Below are 24,296 nucleotides of genomic sequence, written 5' to 3'. Positions count from 1 at the left end.
AGGGCATGATCTGAGCAGCAATGAAAACTCCAGCATCCTTCCAGCTGAGCAGCAGGCAAGAGCTCTGGGCCAACCTTTCCCAAAGTATTTCCTTCATTCAAGTTCCGTAGCTTTGCAATGCTGCTGGGGGCAGCGGGGCCCCTCCCAAGAAAACCAAGGCCATGGTTGTTTACCCAGGAAATTATCAAGCATGCAAATTACAGACACCTCTATCACTTGGCCAACAATTTGGTGTTGTGGTGTGAGGTTATTTCTATGTCTGAAGAAAACAGCTCAGCTCTGACTAAAGAAATAAATGATATCATTTTTCGTTCAGGCAACCAGATTCCTTGGTACAAAAGGCTCCCTGGGGAGGAACGCCGGGACAGCGTGGCTCCTCTGAGGCTATTTACATCTGTCAGCTTCTCTAATCTCTGGCCTGCCTTCCTCTGCCTGTTTCCTTCCTTCACACAGAGGTTGGTGTTGAGCCCTGTCCTCGCAAAGAGAATGCTGGGGCCACTGGTCCTCACGTATGCACTGAGGGTGGGTGGGGTGTGAGGTTTTGGCTGAGTGGCATTTGGGGTGTTTTTCCCCCTTTTTCTTAGAAAACAGCTTCAATTTAGATAATGACTCTCTTGGCTGGCTGGTGATCGCTATTTGGAGGGACTTATTTTTCCCTGTTCAATTTGGCTGGGAGAAATTGGATCTAAAGATTAACATTTTCTAAAAATGTTGCTGAACAGTTTGTAGGGCACCAAGGGATGTTTTCCGGGTCACCTGTTCATGATAGCCTGGGTATCTTTGTCTTAAAAGAAGAGCTGGAGCTGGAAACAGACTCCCAAGCCTTTTATGACCAATGGGGTCAGGATGGTTCTCCAAAATGTCACTGACTCTGCAGTGACTTTAATGGGAAGGGAATCTAAAAAAGAGGGGATGCTTGTATACGTCTAACTGATTCCCTTTGCAGTACAGCAGAAGCTAACACAACATTGTAAAGCAACTATACATCAGCAAAATTAATTTAAAGAAATGTCACTGAAATCCTGGGTAATAAAGGCCCTGAGAAGTCATTTGGCCCAGACTTTGCAGACATATTCCCTTTCCTGCACAGTCAGCTCCCATCTCCTCTCCAGCTGTCCCTCACCTCCACCTGACTCCCCACTCCACCCACACTGAATTCCTCAAAAATACCTGCTCATAGCTCATGACAATGCTGTTCCCTCTGCCTGGAATGTTCTTCCTGAATTCTCTGCACTCCAGTCTCAGCTCAGATGCCACCTCCTCCGAGGCCTGCCCTGACCTCCCCATCTGGAACAGGACTCTGCTGGTCTCTTTCCCACCCCTTCTCACAACGTGTCATTTTGCATTAGTGTCACGTTGCGTCTGCTTTGGCTGCCCAGTTGTAAGCTCTATCAGGCAGGGGCTGAGTTGGCCTCCTCCCCGCCGTGTCCTGTGCTGAGACCAGGAGCCCGGCACGCAGCAGGGCTCAGAAAATGTTTGCAAATGAATGAACTGGCAAGGGGCAGGGGGGCTGCCAGCACACACCCTCTACCACCCATGTTAAGAGGACTATTGCAGGCATTGTTTAAATACCGGATCGCAGTCACAGCCGAGCTGCTGTCAGCTCACACAGCCCTCCTCCCCGAGAGCGGGTAAGAGACCCAGACCTGGAAAAATGTTTGAAGCTTTTCTATTTCTCATCCTTTGTTTCTTTAGCACAAGATGCTTTCCTTCCCTTAATCACTGTATTTCCCTTCCCCGTTCCCACTATTCACTCCTTCATCAGACTTCATTTTTATAACAATACCATTTATAGAATCCATTTAGTGGTTCTCCTGGTCCTGTGTGCTGTCTGGGGGAGACCCAAGAGTACCCTCTGAAGTCAGGGTGGGGCTCCTTCACTCGGCAGTTTTTGCTTGGCTGACCAGCTGGGCATCTCCAGCCCAGACACCTGGAATGTCCCTGCCCCCTCATTCCCTCCATCCAACCCACGACCACCATGTATGTGGTTTTTACCTCCTTCTCTAGGCCTAATGGCTCTTGAATCCATTCATTTCTCTCCAGTACCACTCCCTGTTTTAGCCACCCTCTCCCCTGTCCCCACCTCCAAGGTTTTCCAGGCCCCTGGCCTTAACCTCCTCCAAGTCAGTTATGCAAAGGTGTGGAATCTGATCCTGCCCCTCCTCTACTTACCACTCATGATGGTGAGCCCTCACCTCAGCAGGCCCTGGGCCAGACTGATCAGACCTCCCAGTTCCAGCTCCTTCTCTTCCCAAAGCCCGGCAACCTCCCAGGTGCCTCGCTGGGCCCCTCTCAAAAACCACCCGACCCACACCCTCTCACACCTCTGGCTTTTACATAGTTGGTCACTCACCTACAAGCGTTTTCCTGCATCACCTGCTACTCTTGCCTCACTTACATCACTTTCTCCTGGAAGTTCTCCTGCCACCAAGTTTCCCAACCTGGGCCAGGACCCTCCACTGAATTCTCAGAGCAGATCGCACTTTCCCTTCTTGTGTCCTTGGCATAGAGTCCTTTTATGGCCAATTTACTGCTTATTTTCTCTGTTAGACTTGAAGCTTTCATGAGGACAGGGGCATGTTGTCTTGCTCAGGGCTGCAGAGAAGACCCTGATTTGAAAATTCTGTGACTTGGACATGCAGGAGCAGTCAAACTGGAAGGATACAAAATTGACCCAGGTTTGCCTCGGGAGCCCAGCCAGGAGGCTCTTCTCTCCCAGAATCAGAGTCCTGAGATCCCTGGGAAAGGAGGAGGCCCAGGCATCCTGTGGTCTGCTCTTGTCTTCAAGCAGCATGACCACGTTCCAGGAAGAAAAACCAAGGGAAAGCTCTCTGAGACCTGTAAATAAGACCTGGAGCCAAGGGGCTGGACCCACCTGTCTCTCCTCCTGGCAGGTGACCTGAGGAGGGCACAGCTCTCCTATCATCTGATTATGAGAGGGTTCACTCCTTCTCTAGCCCTGGATATTAAGAGGTCTACCCCAGGTGAGGTGTGTGTGTGTGTGTGTGTGTGTGTGTGTGTGTGTGTGTTGGGGGAGATGCTTATGGAGATTTTTTTGTTGTTGCTCTTAAAAAGGGACTCATGATAAAGATTGTATTGATCAGGATCCAGCCAAGGAAGTAGCATATATGGGAATAAGGGGTTTATTATAGGCCTGAGACTCCACAGTGGGAGGAGCTGGGGAAATGACGTTCTGAAAGGGGAATTGGATGATCAGAGAAAATATCACTCATCAGTCTTGCCACCAAGACTGTGGCAAGTTTGAGTGGCTGACAAGTTGGAGCTTGCAGGGAAACTTGAGAAACCAAGCATGTCCAGCCACCAAAGGGACTGCGATGTGAGCTAGTGTGGACGTCAGTGGGAGCCATGGCTCCACAAGGCCAGCGTTGGGACAGGGACCACAGGTTCTGGTTCCTGTCCCTTTCGTTTCTGACAGTCTCAGTGCTGAGAGTCAGTGCAGCTTCACTGCACTTTTCCAAATCTCACAAAATTTCCCCTTTTGACCTACTCTACCCCAGACCTATATGGAGAAAGGGATTCTGGGAAGTGTCATTCATTCCCAGACTAACCAAGTTGCTGTAATACAAGCCAGCCTAAGGATCTGCCCCTCATCTCCCCAGCTTCCTCTCCTTCACCTCCTCCGGTGCCCTGGCCCCTATTTACATTTCCCCATCCAGCCGCTGCAGTGCCCTTGATCTGCAAAGCCCATGCTTGCTCCCTTCTTGAGCTGGTTCACTCTACGTAGACTTCAGGATCTGAAGATCCCTGAGAAGCTTTTCCTCTCTGAGATTCCTGCTTTCCTCTGGGCTTCCAGAGGACATTGGGACAAACCCATACACTGGGACAAATCCCATCGCCTGCAGTGTCTTCCTCATCCCCAGGTCACCGAGTTTCTAAGGAACAAGAAGCCTGCAGTGTGAGCCTGTGCCCAGCACAGGGTGGGGTGTGGGGGCGCCCCAGGGAGACGCCGGGCACTCCAGCACAGAAGCCACTCAGCCACTGGTTGGTTTTGCTGTGCTTCAGAGTAACCTGGGGAGCTTGTTCAAAATTCAGGTTCCTGGTCCTCACCTCCTTGAGTTCTGACTGGGTAGCTCTGAAGTTGGGCCCAGGAACCTGCATTTTGTAGCAAACATGGTGAGTGATTCTAATGTTGGCTGTACCACCACATGAGGTTGACTCTTTCTGTTTGGGGTGAGCTTTTTTGTTTTTCCTCCTTTTTGGCCACACTCTGCAACACATGTTGCAGAGTTCTCCAACCAGGAATTGAACCTGTGCCCCCTGGAGTGGAAGCGTAGAGTCTTAACCACTGGACTGCCAGGGACATCCCTGAGCTTTTTTTTAAAAAAAAGTTTGATTTTTTTTATAGAGGAAAGTTCTGTCTCTTGTAACAGAAAAATAAACGACTACTACAGAATTTATTAACAATGCGTGTGTTAGTCACTCAATCATGCGACCCCATGGACTGTAGCCTGCCAGTCTCCTCTGTCCATGAGATTGTCCAGGCAAGGATACTGGAGTGGATTGCCATTCCCTTTTCTAGGGGATCTTCCTGCCCCAGGGATCGTTTGAACCTGGATCTCCTGCATTGCAGGCAGATTCTTTTCCATCTGAGCCACCAGAAAAGCCACTTACTGTCAAAATATTTCTAAGTCCCTACAGGTCATATTCAGCTTTCATTGAAAGCGTTGACGCCAGACTACGGGATTTAAAAGTTCCCATATTTCCTAAAGGGTTGGAGATGGGAGAGCCAAGGAAAAGGTGATGGGGGCACATGTAAAGTTTGTATGGAGCCCTACCAGGGGCCCAGCCTGGGCACAGAGGCCCAACAACATCTTGACCCCAAGAAAATCTTCCTGCCGACTTGGGAACCCATGCTGAGACATTCAGAGAAGGCATCAGTGGAGAAATGCTGAGGGGATGGTGGGTGGACTCAGGCCCGTGGGTGGGCACCAGAGCATGTGCCTTAGCAGCGCAGGATCTGAGGACCTCCCCTGCGGGTCTTCCAGGGAGCTAGAACAGGAAGTAAATTCTTTCCCTATCACATCAGGGATAAAGATCTGGTGTCCTGGAGGCACCTTGGGCCCAGTTGGCTGGGCATGCGGACATGTGCCGGGTGGAGGCAGCCAGCCTCAAGGCTGCAGAAGATTGACAGTGAAGGAGCTGGCACCAGGGCAGGAACCAGAGCATGCTGGCTCCCACAGAGCCGGGCCTTGCCAGCTTCAACATCTGCCTGGTCCTTCAAAGAAAGTGACCCAGGGCCCCAGGAGAAGGGGAGGAGACTCTCTGCCCTTCCAGACCTTCTCAGCCAGGTGGTGGGAATTTGGAGTGTCCTCGGCTTCTTCCAGAGGGCTGCTGGATGGGATGCTGACTCATTTATCTCCCAACCTGGGCCATTATTTTATTTAAAATACAGAGCAGGGACTTCCCTGATGGTCCCAGTGGTTAAGAATCCACTTTCCAATGCAGGGGACACTGGTTCGATCCCTGGTCAGGGAACTAAGATCCCACATGCTGTGGGACAACTAGACAGTGGGTGAACCGCAATAAAAGATCATGCAACTAAAACCTGAAGCAGCAAATAAATAAATTAAATTAAACACAGAGCAAATAACCCCACCCCTCCCAATCAACACAAAGCACAGCTTGCATTCAGGTATAATTCCTTAGTCTTGCTTCTTGTGTATATGTGTGTATGGTTGCAGGTCCGTAAAGTTATGCATTCTTCATGACAACGTAAGCATTTTCCATGTTGTTACAGAGTCTTCTTTTTTAAAAGAATATTTATTTATTTGGCTGTGCCAAGTCTTAGTTGCAACACGTGGGATTTTTAGCTGTGGCACACGAACATTTAGTTGCAGCATGCGGGATCCAGTTCCCTGACCTAGGATCAAATCTGGGTCCCCTGCATAGGGAACATGGAGTCTTAACCACTGGACCACCAGGGAAATCCCAATGCACAGTCTTCATAACCATTACTCCTAATGGCTGCCCAGGCCATTGGGATGGTGGGCAATGGTTTCCTTAAGAATCGACTATTGTCCTCTGACTCACGCATTAGTCACAATGTTCTGTTTCTAGCCCCAAACCCTGGTCCTCTCAATCTGGCCCCTTACTTCCTGACGTCGTCCTGAATTCTCACTCCTAGAGACTTTTCTCTTTATCTCCCAGTTGGTATGTCATGCTCACCCCTCAGAACTGACAACTCAGAGAATGCCATCTCAAAGACTGGAAAAACCTGAATTCCCATCCATTTGAGACTGCTAGTATATTACAAACAGAAGCTATGACACAAGAGGATTATAAAGATTGCCAAGTATTTGAAAGTTTACACTGAACAGATTGATACTTTTATCAGGTAATAATATGCTGGGACACTGTCATGAAACTCACAAGGAATGTACAAATCCATAAGGCATCACAGTTGGTGCTGACTCTCCAGGGGTGGAAGACAAGATCAAAGCCAAGTGACAAATGTTCTCTTTCAGTCTTGTCACAGTTGTTCTCTGGGACTGAGCATGAAACTGCATTTGAAAATAATAGCAAAAGTCTAAATTTGAGACTTACTGAGAATATTAGACCTTTGACAACAGCTCTCCAGACAGACACCATGCTCATACACAGTTTAAAAAAAATAATAAGGTAATTCAAAATGCTTCTCTATAACTGGCCTTTGACTTACCTTCTCAGGCTGACTATGTTATCCATCCTCAGATCTCATGACTTTTTGCCTGAGTACCTCCCCCATCAGGCTCAGATCCTGGGATGCTGCCTGGGTCACACCTTTGACTGTGCAAGTCAGCATTTGGAACATCTGATGCTTTATAATATTTTCATTATTATAAATATGGTAGATGGGATTCTCTGGCCCTGTCAGCCTCTTTCCCTTCTCTGTCATCATCCCTACTGAAGGGTGAGTCTTTTATTTTTTGTTTTAAAAAAAATTGCTTTTAAGTCATTATTGAATTTGTTACAATATTGCCTCTGTCCTACCTTTTGGTTTCTTGGTCAGGAGATGTGTGGGATCTTAGTTTACCGACCAGGGATCAAACCTTCACCCCCTGCATTAAAAGATGAAGTCAACCACTGGACCACCAGGGAAGTCCCAGAGAGAGAGTCTTTTAATGTCATAGATCATTACAATACCTTGAGAATCCACCATAATCAGAGAGTATGATTATGTTGAGGGTCCTCCACTCAGAGGACAGAGGGAATGTAAGGCAGGTGGTCGTGCCCACCTTGGACATTGAACATCTTTGCCCAGGTAGGTTTTTCTCTATTTAGGATTTTTTTTTTTTCCAGGAGAGGGATATTTCAGTGGTTCCCTGACAGATTGCCTGATTGCTTTCCAGCTGACAGGTACCAGTTTACAATCCCATGACCCAAACAGACCGAGAAAAATGTCCCTGTCCCGGCACATATTAATATGCAATAAATAAATGTTTAATAGCAAGCAGAATGGAAAATCCCACAGGCAGTGGGGCAGCATGCTGTTGCTGAAGAGAGAACATCTGGATTTGTAACCCCTGGGGCCACTTCAAATACATTTGCACAGGATTTAAAGGTCATTAGTAGATGTTGCTAAACGAAATCGATAAAATGGATACGGCACACTCTTCAAAGGTCTTAGAGCAGGGGCAGATGGGGTTTTATTCTCAGAAATCCCACAAGGCCTTGACGCTGATCCTCGTGGCAGGAATTAATTCAGGGCCCTGCCATCAGAAGGCTTCTGTGGCCACTGCTCTCCCCCACTGATGACTTCTTCCAGATTCAAATTCCTGGGGTACAAGTCTGATTGCTTTAGCTGTTTATCTAAACAAAAGGTAGAATACAACGGAATATTATTCATCTTAAAAAGGAAGGAAATTGTCACACACGCTACAACATGAATGAACCTTGAGGATAGGTTAAGTGAAATAATGAAAGAACAAACACTGTATCATTTATATGAGGTACCTAGAAGCAGTCAAATTCATAGAGACAGGGAAGTAGAAAGATGCTTGCTGGGGTTCAGGGGAGGTAGAAAATGAGAAGTTATCATTTAATCGGTATAGAGTTTCATTTTTGCACATGAAGAACATCCTGGAGATGGATGGTGGTAATAACTGCACAATGATATGAGTGTACTTAATGCCATAGAATTGTACACTTAAAAACAGTTAAGGAACTTACCTGACAGTCCAGTGGAAGACTCCACCTTCCACTTCCACCCACAGAGAGAGCAGGAGTTCGATCTCTTGTCAAGGAACTAAGATCGTGCATGCCGCAAGGTGTGGCCAAAATGAAAAGAAAATGGTCAAGATGGTAAAATTTATGTTATAGGTATTTTACTACAATTAAAACATTTTAAAAATCAATTGACTGTATATATGTGGGTTTATATTTATATATAAGGGCTTCCCTCGTAGCTCATTTGGTAAAGAATCTGCAATGCAGGAGATCCAGTTTCGACTCCTGGGTTGGGAAGATCCCCTGGAGAAGGAAATGGCAATCCATTCCCATTCTTGCCTGGAGAATCCCATGGACAGAGGCCTAGCAGGCTATAGTCCACGGGGTCACAAGAGTTGGACATGACTTAGCAACTGAAAGAAAAAGTGAAAAATGTATGTGCCATATGACCCAGCAATCCCACTGCTGGGCATACACACCGAGGAAACCAGAATTGAAAGAGACACGTGTACCCCAATGTATGTGAGACAGCAAAAGAGACACAGATGTATAGAACAGTCTTTTGGACTCTGTGGGAGAGGGCGAGGGTGGGATGATTTGGGAGAATGGCATTGAAACATGTATATTATCATATATGAAACAAATCGCCAGTCCAGGTTCGATGCATGGGACAGGGTGCTCGGGGCTGGTGCACTGGGATGACCCAGAGGGATGGGATGGGGAGGGAGGTGGGAGGGGGGTTCAGGATGGGGAACACATGTACACCCGTGGCAGATTCGTGTCAATGTATGGCAACACCAATACAATATTGTAAAGTAATTAGCCTCCAATTAAAAGAAATAAATTTATATTTAAAAAATTAAAAGAAAAAGTAGAAAGTGAAAGTGCATTGCTCAGTCGTGTCCGACTCTTTGCGACCTCGTGGTATGTAGCCTGCCAGGCTCCTCCATCCTTGGGATTTTCTAGGCAAGAATACTGGACTGGGTTGCCATTTCCTTCTCCAAGGGATCTTCCCGACCCAAGGATTGAACTCAGGTCTCCTGCATTGCAGACAGACTCTTTACTGTCTGAGCCATCACGGAATCCACTTAGCAACTAAACCACCACATATGGGTTTACAGAAGCTTTCAAAGAAATACTTCAAAGGACGCCTTTCAGATGTACAAGGAAAATGCTATCCTTAGTTCAAAATAAATCACAAGAACACGTTTAAAGTGAAGTTCTAGAACTGTGGTGGTACTTTCTAGAACTTTACTTTCAGGGTTGCATTCTTGTCACCTTCCCAAGGCATACCTGTTGGAGACTTGTTGTTTAAAGAGTAGTTTCTGGACCAGCAGCATCAGCATCACCTGGGAGTTTGCTAGAAAATCTTTGGCCACAATCCTGTTGCAATGAATCAGAATCTCTGGGGCTGGGGTCCAGGAATCTGTTTCACCAACTCTCCAGGTGATTCTTTGATCACCAAAATTTGAGAGGCAGTGAACTTTTCCTGTAAAGGGACAGAAAGATCATTGATGGAATCAGAGTAAATATTTTGGGTTTTGTGGGCCTAGAGACAAAAATCAAGAATGCTATGTGTGTACTTTTGTAACAAGAGAGTAAACAAATTTTCCACAAATTTTTATTAACAGAATTTAAGATATAATCATAATATTCTGGAACAATTTTTTGTAATACAGGTTTACTAATGAGAAGAATGGATTTTGAGGGGATAACTTTCACTGAATTGGAATTCATTAGATCAATTTCAAATGTTCATCTGTATAAACCATTCTTAGCTCACAGGCTGTTAAAACAAAAAAAAAAAAAGCAAAAAATAGGCCAAGGCTCAGATCTAGCCTGTGACCATACTTTGCCAACCCATCCTAGCACATGGTAACCGCTGGTGTGTTAGTAGTTTGGCTAGTATTGCTTGCTTTCTTCCAGTTTTAATTTTTTTAATTAATTAATTAATTTATTTTTGGCTGCACTGTGTCTTCGTTGCTGCACACAGGCTTCCTCTAGTTGCAGAGACGTGGCTACTCTCTAGTTGCTGTGCTCCGGCTTTGAATTCATCTATCCATCTGTCATTCATTTTGTTTATCCTTTTATTTTGTCTTCCCATTCTGTGGGGTGCATTTTCTCTCTGATTGTGACCTTTGATTCACTTAAATTTTTAATTTTGATGTAGTCCAATCTATCAATTTTTCTTTGTTACCTGTATTATTGGTGTCATAGCCAAGGAAATATCATTGCCAAATACAACGTCATGAAGCTTTTCCACGGTGTTTTCTTCTAAGAGCTTTATAGTTGTCATTCTTATGTTTAGGTCTTTGACCTGAGTTAATTTTTGTATATAGTATAATGTGAAGGGCTTCCCTGGTGGCTCAGCGGTGAAGAATCTGCTTGCAGTGCAGGAGACCCGGGTTCGATCCCTGGATTGGGAAGATCCCCTGGAAGAGGGCATGGCAACCACTCCAGTTTTCTTGCCTAGAGAATCCCATGGACAGAGGAACCTGGCAGCTGTAGTCCATAGGGTTGCACAGAGTCAGACTCAACTGAAGCGACTAAGCAGCTGCAGCAGCATAATGTCAAAGTCCAACTTCATTCTTTTGCGTATGGATATCCAGTTTTCTGGATATCCATAGATATCCATAGAAAAAGATTTTTCTTTCCCCGTTGAATGGTCCCTGCTCCCTTGTCAAAAACCACTTGATTATATATATGTATATGAGTTTGTTTCTGGGCTCTCTATTCTGTTCCATTCATCTAGATGTCTGTGCTGAATGTCTTTATGGTACTGTTGGGTTACTGTAGCTTTGTAGTAACTTTTGAAATCAGGAAATGTAAGACCTCCAACTTTTTTCTTTTTGAAAATTATTTTGGCTATTCAGGATCCATTGGGATTCCATATGAATTTCTGGATGGATTTTTCAATTTCTGAAAAAAAAAAAGCTATTGGAATTTTGATAGAGATTATATTTAATCTATAGATTGCTTTCAGTAGTGTTGACATCTTAATAATACTAAGCTTTGCAATCTATGAACATGAGATTTTTAAAAATTTTTCAGTGTTTTCCCCTCAGCAACATTTTGCAGTTTTCAGTGTACAAGTTCTTGCACCTCCTTGGTTAAGTTTATTCCTAAATATGTTATTCTTTTTGATACTATTGCATTAACTGATTGAGAAGGGTGTCAAGACTGTTTAATGGGGAAAGAATAGTTGTTTCAACAAATGGTGCTGGGACAAATAGATAGCCACAGGCAAATGAATAAATTTGGACCCATACTCCATGCCATATACAAAAATTAACCTAAAAAACGGATCAAAGACCTAACTGTAAAAGTTAAAAGTATAAAATTCTTAGAAGGAAACATAAATGTATATCTCCATGACCTTGGATTAGAAAATAGATATCTTCTTAGATATTACACTAAAAGCACAAGCAGCAAAATTTAAAAAATAGATCAATCATACTTTGCCAAAATTTAAAATTTCTGTGTATCAAAGAACACAATCAAGAAAGGGAAGAGACAGGACTTCCCTGGTGATCCAGTGGTTAAGACTCTGTGCTTCCATTGGAAGGGGAACAAGTTTGATCCTTAGTCAAGGAACTAAGATTCTGCATGCCACGTGACACAGTCAAAAAATTAAAAACACACACACACACATTTTTAAAAAAAGAAAATGAAGAGACAAACCACAAAAAATATTTGCAGGCCACATATTTAATAAGATTTAGCATCAAGAATATATAATAAACTCTTAAAATTCAAATAGATAAATAACCCAATTTAAAAATGAGGAAAGGATTTGAGCAGACATTTTTTCCAAAGATACACAAACAACCAATAAGCATGTGACGAGATGATTAACATCATTCGACATTAAGTAAATATAAAACAAACCACAATGATATATCATTAGGCACATACTAGGGTCTCAGACAGTAAAGAATCTGCCTGCAATGCAGAAGATGTGAGTTTGATCCCTGGGTCAGGAAGATTTCCTGGAGAAGGAAATGGCTACCCACTCCAGTATTCTTGCCTAGAAAATGCCATGGAAAGAGAAGCCTAACGGGCTACAGTCCATGGGGCTGCAAAGAGTCGGACATGACTGAGCGACTAACACTTTCACTTTTCAAGATGACAATAATCCAAAAAAAAAAAGGATAATAATAAGTGTTGTCAAGGATGTGGAGGAATTAAGACTCTCACACATTGCTGGTTGGAATGTAAAAGGGTAAACGCAGTCATTGTGGAAAGCAGTTCCACAGTTCCCCAAAAGAGATTTGTGTTTCTATGGAAGGGTCTGTAAAACTTCTTAAGCTTTGCTTTTTATTTAAATTCTGCCCTTGTGTCAATGTTCTATTAAATTTCAATTACGCAAAAGAGAAAAAAGAATGTCTACAAAATTTATAGCCATGTAGGGAATTCTCTGGTGGCCTAGTGGTTAGGATTCGTTGCTTTCACTGTGGAGGCCCACGTTTAATCCCTGGTCAGGGAACCATCTCCCATGCCACTTGGCACAGCCGAAAAAAAAAGAAAAGTAGTAGTAGTTCAAGCTACATGCTGCAAGCAAGGATGAAACCATATAACAGATAATCCCAGCTAAGTTTCAGCATCTGTGTGTGCAGAGAAAAAAAGACTGGAAGAAAACACACCAAAACATTATGAAATTATAGGTACTCTGTGTTCTTTTCTCTAAAGCCCATTATTTGATAAAAGTATTAAAAAAAAAAAAAGACTGCTGCTTCTTTGAGTGCAATTAAACTCTTTCAATAATATCTCTCTGCTTTTTTCCCCTCATCAAAGTCAATGGGAAAACAGAACTCACGAGAGAAAAAACACAAAAACTGCTGCTAAGTTAAGATGGAACACGGTCAAGGACACCACAATGGGGCTCTTGGGATTAGTGACCGACCTGAACTGGCTGTTTTGACTGGCTGACTTATCAAGAAGTGAATAATACCAGAGACAATCAAATACCGCATGGAAAAGAATTTATAGCACCTTTTGTGTTTGTGGTTGGAATGACCGCGGATGTGGTAAAGTCAGAATGTGTATCAGCGACCACAAAATAGATTTAGGTTTTTGTCTTGCAAAATCCATCTGAACTTCATGGCTCCAGTCAGGCAGCCCAGGGATTAAGTCATCACCCCAGGTAGAGCTTCAGTGAAGGCTAAATCAGATCCAGAGAGAAAGAGAACGCAACACCGGGGGTGTTCAAGAAATGTCGAAATACAATTTCCAAGTGTTTATTGCTGGAAAGAAAAGCTGGAGAGCGCAGGAAGCTTTAGAAAAGGGGCTTCAGATGCCTGATTGTCTGCAGAGGGTGAACCAGGAAGAACCAACTGACCTTTTGTTCCCGGAAGTGAATCTTTTCTGCAGCTCCTTGGCTGCCTTCTTTGAGATGGCTTCAATCCTACCAATATATGAGGGATGCTCTCTGGGTGCTCTTTCTCATCTTTGGTGCCCAGGGCTACAGGTCATGGTTGAAACTGAATGGCCCAGGGGCCCTTGGAGTCAGGGACTGCAGCCAGTCTCCATTGCTGCTGGATTATTCTTCCAGAATCCCAGTTACTCACCCTGTCATTCATCTTCTCATAAACCTTCATTTTAAACTAAAATGAAACAATATACGTAAAGTGCCTGGAACAGCATCTGGCAAAGAGCAAACACTCATTGCATATTAGCAATTGATTGCCATTAACTGTCATGATGAAGTCTTCCTAGATATTTTGTGTACATTTTAAAGAATGTGCCAGGTAAATGATGTCAGCTTTTAAATGAGATTTGAACCCCAGGTTTCCAATGGATATTTGGAAGACCAGGAGAAGCAAGTATTCATAAAATATACAAATGACTCATTATAAATCTTCCCCAAGAAATATTCTATATGAAGACACAGCACAGAAATTTGATTTATTTCTACTCTCTCTTGAAAGGCATTATAACACAAACTCCTGAGAGTTGTTTGGAAGCCCCACTCTTTTCCAGTCCTGGGGGAGACTGTCTCTCCCTCTTTCCACTCTAGGGTATCATCTTCCTATTTTCTTGTCTGTTTTCAACCACTGTTCAAAGCAAAGTGCTAAATCTCTCCTAACAGCTCCTTTTCTTCCTGTTGTTAGTTTCCCAATGCTGTTGTAACAAAGCTAGTGGCATAAAATAACACAAATCTATAACATTATACTTCTGGAGGTCAGAAGTCCACAATGGATCAGGATGCCGGCAGGGGAACTTCTCTGGTGGTCCAATGGTTAAGAATCTGCCTGCCAATGCACGGACACGGGTTCCATTCCTGGTCTGGGAAGATTTCACATGCTTTGGAGCAACTAAGCCTGTGCGCCACAACTACTGAGCCTGTGCTCTGCAACAACAGAAACTGTGCGATGAGAAGCCTGAGCACCGCAGATGGAGAAAGCTCTAGCACAGCCAAAAATAAATAAATAAATTGAATCAATTAATTAAAAAAATAAATAAAATTTTAAAAAGATGCCGGCAAGATTGTATTCCTATCTGTAGGCGAACACTTTTCTTGCCCCTTGCATCTTTTAGAGGTGGCCTATGTTCCTTGACTCATGGCCCCTTCCCTCTTCAAAGCCGGCAATGGCCGTCTTGAGATTTCTCACATCGCATCCCATGACTCTCACCCTTCTGCTTCCCTCTTTCACACATTGAAGAACCTTTGTGGTCACTTTGGGCATCCTGGATAACCCAGGATGCTCTCCACATTTCTAGATCCTTCCTCACATCTGTAAGTCCCTTTCGCTATGGAAGGTAACATATTCACAGCTTCCAGGCATTAGGATGTGGACCTCTGAGGGAGGGGAACTACTCTGCCAACTACATCTCTTGATCTTGAAATGTTCCCAGTCTCTGTCCAGCCCCACGGTCCTCCTCGTCACCTACCCGGGCTCCGCTTGCCCTTGCCCTCTCACCTTCCTGCAGGGTCCGAATGGCCCTTCCTGAAGTAGAGGCGCTGACTCCTGAGCTGGTCCTGGAGTGTGGGGAGGAGCAGGGATTCTGAGGCCAGACTGCTGGTGTCTGTGGGCCCCCGGGAAGCTGTGGGCCCTTGGGTACAGCTCTCAACCTCTCTGGGCCTGCTTCCTCACATACACAATGGGCACAAGAGGCGCACCTTCGTCACGGGGCTGTAGTTCACAGGCACATAGAACAGTGCCCGGCACTCAGTGCTGTTCTGAGATAGGCACTCTTTTGTTTTCTTGTTGGTGGGGAGAGGCCCTCTCAAACCGTGCAGCATGTGGGGTCTTAGTTCCCCGAGCAGGGATCGAACCTGCAGCCCCTACAGTGGAAGCTCGGAATCCTAACCATGGGATCTTCAGGCAAGTCCCTGGCTGCTGCTATTAATGAGCTCAGAGGCCCACCCTCCTTGGGAACAGCTCTTCTATCCTCCAGTCTGCCTTTGTAAAGGGTGCCTACTTGTTTTTCACTTTGAACAATTCAAAGACACCCAGAAACTTGGAACATCTTTCTAGCAACTTTGTCAACCAGTGTTTCTCCAAATGTCTACTTGCATCAGAATCCCTTGGGGTGCTTTTAAGAGTACACGTCCCCTGGCGGTTCAGTGGTTAGGACGCAGCACTTTCACTGCCATGGCCTGTGTTCAGTCCCTGCTTGGGGAACTAAGATCCCAGCATTAGCTGGTGGCACAGCCAAATAAATAAAATAAAAGCACACTTGATTCTTCTGCATGCTGAAGTTGGAGAACCCTAGTGTGGCATTCCAGAACAGGGGTTTACAACTTGTAATCAGAACAAGTGGGAAGAACCCCAGCTTGCTACCCCATTCCACCCTCTACTGCTAAGAACAGCACTGGCCACAGGGTCAGGAAGAAAAGTCCTCTAGGAAGGATGTTTAGCAAGGCAGGACCTTCTTAGGGACCTGCCATTAAGTGCCAGGGATGATCTTGACCCAAGAACAGCACTGGAAGGCAGGAAATAGGGAGAGGGAGGGAGACACTGACCATTTGGCCGATGGTGTTTATCCTTCTGGAGGCCCAGCCTTGCCCTATGTCCATCATCAGAAGGGGAGGAAGCTGGAGCCTCCAGCCAAAGCAGAAGTTGGGAAAGCCGGGAAGAAGCCCAGGCCATGTCAAAGTTTCAGGTCACCAGAAGTAGGAATTGTTGTCAGTTCAGCCCCTCTGCTGGGATCCTGCAGCTGATGTTAGGGAAGCTTCCAGAATCTTCTAGAACCTGCAGAGACCCCCAGAATTTTCTAGTCAGTGAATAGGAAGAATCTCTTCCCCACCTTTGAGACATTCCAGGCCTTTCCAGAGCCCACCCAAAACTTAAATAAGCACCCCACTGAGATGGTGAGACTCCAGAGCTAAAATAGACTTAAATAATATCCCAGAAAACTGTGTATTTTAGAAACTGGAATGTATGAGGCAGGGTTTTCTCTCCCTCTATTACAGCTTTCATGAAAGGGAAACAAATAATAACGCTCCCCCAGGCTAAAGTTAGAGTTGACGTATAGTTTACACCAGAAAATATACAGTTAGGTGTCAATTTGGAATGCATGTACTTCCAGTGTGAAATCCTCTCTGTGACCACAGGCTCCTTAAAGCCAAAGTCAAGGGCAGGGGCGGCCTCTGTGTGGTCCGAAAGCTCAGGAAGGGAGGGAAGTTGAATTTATTGAACGTTTACTATCTACCTGGCATTTATCTCCTTACAATGATTTTACAACAAAACTGTGAAATAGGTTTTCTTAACCTCATTTTACAGGTGGGGAAACTGAAGTTTGGAATGGATCGGTAATTTGCCCAATATCATGAATAGAGAGGGATCATTATCCTGAAACCAATCTGTCTAATGATTTATTTGCTTAATCACCTGCATGCATCTTTGAGTGTCCTAGTTCTCCCTGTTCTTCGAGTATTCTAAGGGCTTTGTTAAAAACTCATCTCAGAATATATTTCAAAAATAGTCTGCTGATTATTTTTCAAAGCTACTGGGTCCCACAGCTCAGTGAGTTGGGACTCACACCCAGTCAATCTGAGCCCCCTGCCCATGAGTTTAAGCTCCCCTTTCAATGAAAGGAGGAAGACAGGATTCCCCCTGAAATCTGACAAAGCTGGAGTTGGGGCGAGGGCAGAGGCAGAGGCAGAGGCTAAATGACCATACAAGATCCTCCCATCTGCCCTCTCCAGGGGAGGGAAGCCTTAAGCCTGTGCTGATGATCGCTTCTCTGGCTTCAGTTTTCTCTTCTGTCTGCCGAGGGCACAGGAGAGTATTCTCTAAGGCTGCTGCTGCTGCTGCTAAGTCGCTTTAATCGTGTCTGACTCTGCGTGACCCCATGGACGGCAGCCCACTAGGCTCCTCTGTCCCTGGGATTCTCCAGGCAAGAACACTGGAGTGGGTTGCCATTTCCTTCTCCAATGCATGAAAGTGAAAAGTGAAAGTGAAGTCGCTCAGTCGTGCCGACTCTCAGCAACCCCATGGACTGCAGCCTGCCAGGCTCCTCCGTCCATGGGATTTTCCAGGCAAGAATACTGGAGTGGGGTGCCATTGCCTTCTCCAATTCTCTAAGGCAGTGGTCCCCAGATGCTGGGGTATGTGTGCTGTGCATCAGAACACCAGGAGGAGCTTAAACCTAGATGCCTGGGCTTCCCTCCAGGCCTACTGAATTCAAATCTCTCAGTAGGGGCAAGGGCAGGGATGGGGAGCCAAGCATTTGATCTGTTCTCCAGATGCTTCTTCCATACCCCAAGGAATGGAACTCACTTCTTTATAGCATCTCCAGGCTTCCCGGGTGGTGCAGTGGTAAAGAATCCACCTGCAAATGCAGGAGACGCAAGAGATGTGGGTTTGATCCCTGGGTCTAGAAGATCCCCTGGAGGAGGAAATGGCAACCCACTCCAGTTTTCTCACCTAGAGAACCCCATGAACAGGAGCCTGGCAGGCTCCGATCCATGGGGTTTCAAAGAACAGGACACGACTGAGCACGCATGGTATCTCCAGGAGACTGGGTGTTCTGGGTCATCTTCCAATGCTTCCCCCTTGGCTACTGGTCTCTCGATAATAAGGCAAGGGTTAGTGGTCCCAGTTGTTGCCTCTAGATGGTGATACCTCAGTTGGCCATTCCTGCCCCATTTAACAGGTGATGAGTGTGGCTGCCCAGGAACTTGAAGGTGATTTAGGAGCCCTGTCCATCCTTCACAGTAGAAGACTACCTCCTGTTGGGAAGATGGAGTGACTCTGCTGGCTTCAGAGGCACCCCTGCCTTCGCAGGGTTATTGCTGTTCCTTAGGGGTTGCCAGTCTGAGGGCACTGGTCCAGATCTCTCCCACTTAGCCAGTTGCCTTGGTCATCTGTGCATCAGAACACCAGGAGGAGCTTAAACCTAGATGCCTGGGCTTCCCTCCAGGCCTACTGAATTCAAAAGCCTGTGCTTTTCTGGCTGCCCTTGAGGAATTTACTCAGGCTTCTCTTCAGTCTGATATCTCCTTTGCTGAGTAGCCTTGGGAAGGTCACTTAACCTCTCTGAGCCTCAGTCTCCCTTTGCAAAAAAGAAATGATAGTAGCCACTTCAGAAGGATTTTATGAGGATGAAACAAATCTCTGCCCAACTCTCAGGACACCCCACACTTTTCACTCAAAGTGCATGCATTAAGTAATTGTTTAATGTTTGTCTCTTGCTGGACTATGAGAACTGTGAGGCTCCAAGTCTATGTTCATGTTGTAGAGCCCAATGGGGCACTTAGCAGTTGTCCATGTTGAATAAATGATATGAGGAGGGGCAGGACCAGGAATGGAGTTTGTTGTCAGTGAGTCTTTATTCCTTTCCTTTACTTCCCTAAGATACTGCCAGGATCTCTTCTCCAGAATATATATTCCGTCTAGAATATACATTCATTTGTTACCAGCCATACACAGTAACAACTTCATTCACTCAAGTTCCCTAGAACAAGGGTCGCTAGCACACACTCACTGGCCTTCTTAGTGGCCTTCTGGCAGGTTGGCTTAATGGGTGGTAGAGGCATAGATATCAGAGACTAGGGGGTCCTACACTGTTCTAGTTATCTATGGCTACATACAAAAGCTCCCAAACCTGGTGGCATAAAACAATACCCATTTTATTAGGCTCACAAATTCAGAGGGTTAGGAACTGGATTCCAGCCCAATGGGGTGGCTTGTCTTGGCTCTACAACGCCAATGGCCTTAGCTGGGAAGACTCAAATAGTTGGAGGTGGCGCAAAAGTCTGAGGTCTGAAGTCATCTGGGGGCTTCTCTCACATGTCTGGTACCTGGGCTAGGATGATTCAGCGATGACAATCAGAGTGTCTACACAAGACCTCTTTATACGGTTTGGGCTTCCTCACAACATGGTGGCCTTGGAATAACTGAACTTACACAAAGTCTCAGGGCTACAAACACAAGAGTTCCCTTCCCCAGTTAACAAGGCAGAAGCTGATGGCTTGTGATGACCTAGACTCGGGAGTTACATAGCATCACTTCTCTATACTCTTGGCTGAAGCAATCACAAGCCTGCCAGTATTCAAGGAAAGGAGACATAGACCCTACATCTCAAGAGGAAGAGTATCAAAGAATTTGCAGCCATGTTTTAAGACTCTTGTGCATATCCCATGTTGCAGTAGCTTGTGATAGAACCTGGGATGGGGCCTGGTTCAGGAGAAGGGTTCAGAAGTGGTTTACCAAGTCCCAGGATCTTGGCCTGATACCGCTACTCACTCACATTACATGGAATCAGTGTGAGTCTTTTCCACTTTTTAAATCTTCTGTTTTCCCCTGTGACATTCAGGGTATAAAAGGCGACAGGATCAAACTTCTTCCCTTCTTTGTTGCTGGTGACCCTCGCTTTTAAGTGCGGACACAGCTCACAATAGGGACAAAGGTCAAAATGGCGTGTGGGCACCAACCAGTTTGGAAACTACCAGAGCAGAGGGGACTGTGCATCCACTATGTGTTGGGAACCCTGCTTTATCACGCATCCAGAGGCAATGGGAGCCTCCCTGGGCCCTGGGGATAATCAGGGGTCACCTGGCTTTCCCAAGGTCCCAAGGATGCCAAGGGAGATGCTGGGCAAGGCAGTGGTCCTGGAGAGTCTTGTGGGCAAGACTGTGGGAGGCAGAGTTCATGGACTGATGGTCACTGAAAAAGGATGTGGATTTAGCAGACACCAATGAGGTGGAGTGACCATGCCCCCAGAGCTGATGAAGACCGATACCAAAGGCCATGGCTCAGCACCCTCTGTCCTCCAGCTCCCTGTCCCAGGCCACAGAAGCCCTTGGAACTAAGGAGCTGCTCTGGGGAGATGGATGAGAAAATCCTGAATAGGTGAACTTAAATCTGAAATTTCTGAGTTCAGCTGAAATTGATTATAAGTAAATTAAATTTGCTGCTACCAGGTGGGATGGGCTCTCAAAGAGAGATATAGGAAAATAAAGTTGTGTTTTTTAGAAGCATCCTCCCCCCCAGTTATAGCTAGTTCACTTCTTCTTTCTCTTCAATCAGGAGCTGGTTGAGGTCTCCGGCCTTTCCAATGATCACATTCGCTATGGGTCTGACTTCCCAGACTTCTTGACTTTGTAGCTGCCACTGCAGCTACAGCTCAAGGAACTACCTAGAGGAGCACAGGGCATGTCTAGTGGGCTTTTGTTGGACCAGATCTGGAATGTGAGTCCTTCAGCCAACAGATCCTGTTAAGAAACCACTGTGTGCCACTATGAAAATGATACGGAGGTTCCTCAAAAAACAAGAAAGACAAAGACCGCATGATAGCACTTATATGTGAACTTTAAATGTGGACACAAACATATTTTCGAAACAAAAACAGACTTACAGAAATAGAGAACAGACTTGTAGCTGCCAAGGGGAACAGGGTATGGGGGAGGTAAGGACTGGAAGTTTGGGATTACCAGATACAAACTATTACATGTAGAATAGATAAACAACAAGGTCCCACTATATAGCACAGGGAACTATCTTTAGTATCCTGTGATAAACCATAATGGAAAAGAATGTGAAAAAGAATATATATAGCTGAGTCCCTTTGCTATATGGCAGAAATTAAACACAATGTTGTAAATCAGCTATACTTCAATAAAATTTAAAAAAAGGAAGAAGCCATTGCATGCAAGTCCTGGGCTGGGCATCATGCCTCGTTCTGGGGACAGCCAGTTGCATAAGACATAGGCCCTACTTTCAACACGCTTATAATCTTGTGGCTTCAAACACAGAAGACACTGGCTCTAGGACCTTCATTATGAATTGCTCCTGATGGCTGCTTTTGTGAAGAATTGGCATCAACACATCACTGGCTGATCAGTCAACAAGGATTTATTAAACACCTACTATATGCCAGGCTCCTAGGTGCTAAGGAAACATCAGTGAACAAACAATAGGAATATAAATAAATGGGCCTTGAAGGCCTCTTTTTTTATCTTGGTCCTGGCAAAGCAGGAACTGGTGCTTTGAGCTGAATGACCAGATGTTAAATTTAATTATAAGCATTTCCCACCCCCATGTTCACAGCCTGAACTCCCCATCCCCTTTTGATCCCCAGTCAAGGCCAACTTCAAAAATCCCTTGGTAATCAGCTGGGAGCTTGCAGGCCCCAGATAGTCCTTCAGCGGCCTGTGGGAATATCCCAAGAGAAATAATTTTTGTCAAAAGAATGCCAAGAGTTTAATTACTGTGTGGCCTGTCTTGCTGATTTCTATTTGACCAAGCAGAGCCCAGAGAGTTCCTAGGAAATCCTGTTGTGAGAGGCTGCGGCCTCCAGGGCCTGCTCTAGCCAGGGCAGGAACGAATCTGTGGCCTGTGCCTGAGCGGGGGCAGCAAAAATAGTTTGAATGCCTCCTCTGCATGTGGCCTTGGGTTTTACACTGGATACTGGGGGCAGTTTAATTAATAATGTCCACTGCTTGTCATTCATTATTAGCCAAAGAAGAGGGGTAGAGGGTAGGGGCAGCCAAGAGGGCAGGGGAGGCACTCTCCAAACAAGTTGCATCCGTAAATTAAAGTTATGCCCATCCATCTCAGGGGGCAGCTGCCGCCCGGCTGCCCCACGTTGTTCTCTTGTTCTGAGGCCAATCTTGTCTTTCTGCCAGGACTTTGCAGCAGCTCGCAGGGGGTTTGCATCAATGATTGTGATTCCCCTGTCACATCTCAGCAAAGGACTGTATGATGTGATACCCATGGGAAGGACAGAGAACGGAATGTGTCCTGGGTATTGGTTCCCATTCGGCCTGCAAACCAGAAGTCTACAGTGGGTTAAATCATGCACCTTAGACTCTCAGATCCCACTGTGCCCATGGCAGGAGGGCTCTTAGTTCCCTGACCAAGGATTGAATGGGTGCCCCCTGCATTGGAAGTCCTTTTTTTTTTTTTTGCAGCATTTTTCTTTTTTTTAAATTGCAGTATAATTGCTTTCTTTGGAGAAGGCAATGGCAACCCACTCCAGTACTCTTGCCTGGAAAATCCCATGGATGGAGGAGCCTGGTAGGCTGCAGTCCACGGGGTCGCTAAGAGTCTGACACGACTGAGCAACTTCCCTTTCACTTTTCACTTTCATGCATTGGAGAAGGAGGTGGTGACCCACTCCAGTGCTCTTGCCTGGAGAATCCCAGGGACGGGGCGGTAGGGGGGGGCCTGGTGGACTGCCGTCTATGGGGTCGCACAGAGTTGGACAGGACTGAAGCGACTTAGCAGCAGTAGCAGCATTGCTTTCTTTACACTGTTGTGTTAGTTTCTGCTGCACAACATAAATCAACTATAAAGTGAAGTCACTCAGTTGTGTCTGGCTCTTTGTGACCCCATGGACTGTAGTCCAACAGGCTCCTCCGTCCATGGGATTTTCCAGGCAAGAGTACTGGAGTGGTTTGCCATTTCCTTCTCCAAATCTGCTTCCTCTTGAACCTCCCTCCCGCTGCCACCCCCACCCCCATCTCACCCCTCTAAGTCATCACAGAGCTCTGAGCTGAGCTCTGAGCAGCCTCCCACTAGCTGTTTATTTCACACACGGTAGTGTATACATGTCAGTGCTCCTCCCTCTATTCATCCCACCCTCCTCTTCCCACTCTCTGTCCACAAGTCTGTTCTCTATGTCTGCGTCTCTATTTCTGCCCTGCATAGAAGTTTTGTCAATATCATTCTTCTAGATTCTACACATATGCATTAATATGCGATATTTGTTTTTCTCTTTCTGACTTACTCCACTCTGTGTGACAGACTCTAGGTTCATCCACATCAGAAAGTACTGACTCTTAACCACTAGACCTCCAGGGAAGTCCCACCCCTTTTCTCTTTTGCAAATGCTACGTCAGAGTAGTTACCTAGTGCTGTTGAAAAGATGAAATGGGGTGACATTTGGCAAGAGGACAGCACAGTGCCAAGCACCTGACCAGTGCTCAGCAAACCTTACCTATTAACATCATCAGCCATTCAAAGAACATGGGCTGAAGGTCCGCCCTGTAATATGAGTAAGATGAGATTCCTGATTTTGAGCTGGTAAAGCCGGGGCAGAGAGGCAAAGGCTGGAGAAGCCAAGATCAGCTGGTTTATGCTGCAGTAACACATGATTCCATGGTTCCAGAGGCCTCGTGCATCACAGTCAAGTTCATTTCTCTCTCACGCTTTATGCATGTCATGAGTCAGTTCCACTTTCCTTTACTCTAGTGCCAGGCTGGCAGCGCGGTTTCTGGATGGGGCATTGCCATCCTTTGCAGCAAAGTGGAAAGAGAGCATGGTGAACCATAGTTAGCCTTGAAAGCTTCTGTTCCTCACTGACTCATGAGTCCCACTTCACAGCCCAGGGCAAGTCACATGGTCAAGCCTGAGTGAGGCCAGTGAGTCAGGGAAGCAGTTTCCTTCTCCAGAGAGGAGGAGGGAATATCTGTGAACAATAGGACAGCGAAGCCCAGGCCAGCAAGCAGATAATTACAGGCTGGGAGAAGTAGCATATACTTCTACACAGCCGGCAAGGGAAAGGGGCTGACTCTGCCTGGAGAGCAAGGAAAACTTCCTGGAGGAGGTGACCTATGAGCTGGATCTTGAAGAATGTGCAAGAGTTCACCTGGCAGAGAAAACAGGAAACATTTGGCAGAGTGGACAAGGCATGGGATTGTGGAAAATCCTGCTGGGGGGGAGGGTAGGAGAGGGGGGTTG

At 45.8% G+C, this 24,296-nt stretch overlaps 1 long non-coding RNA gene across 1 annotated transcript; it reads right to left on the bottom strand.

The window, feature by feature from the left end:
* Nucleotides 1–13,370: 13,370 nt before the first annotated feature.
* Nucleotides 13,371–23,915, bottom strand: LOC122693466. Its single transcript, XR_006340906.1, has 4 exons — nt 23,554–23,915; nt 16,133–16,361; nt 15,909–15,910; nt 13,371–13,769 (listed from the first exon to the last, which is right to left on the bottom strand). It is a non-coding gene; the product is annotated as an uncharacterized LOC122693466 (long non-coding RNA).
* Between the last annotated feature and the right edge of the window lie 381 nt (nt 23,916–24,296).

Source organism: Cervus elaphus, chromosome 5 (genome assembly GCF_910594005.1).
Source record: "Cervus elaphus chromosome 5, mCerEla1.1, whole genome shotgun sequence".
Lineage (NCBI taxonomy): Eukaryota > Metazoa > Chordata > Mammalia > Artiodactyla > Cervidae > Cervus > Cervus elaphus.
Note: the sequence above shows the minus strand (reverse complement) of the source record. Positions and strands in the feature narration are given on the sequence as shown.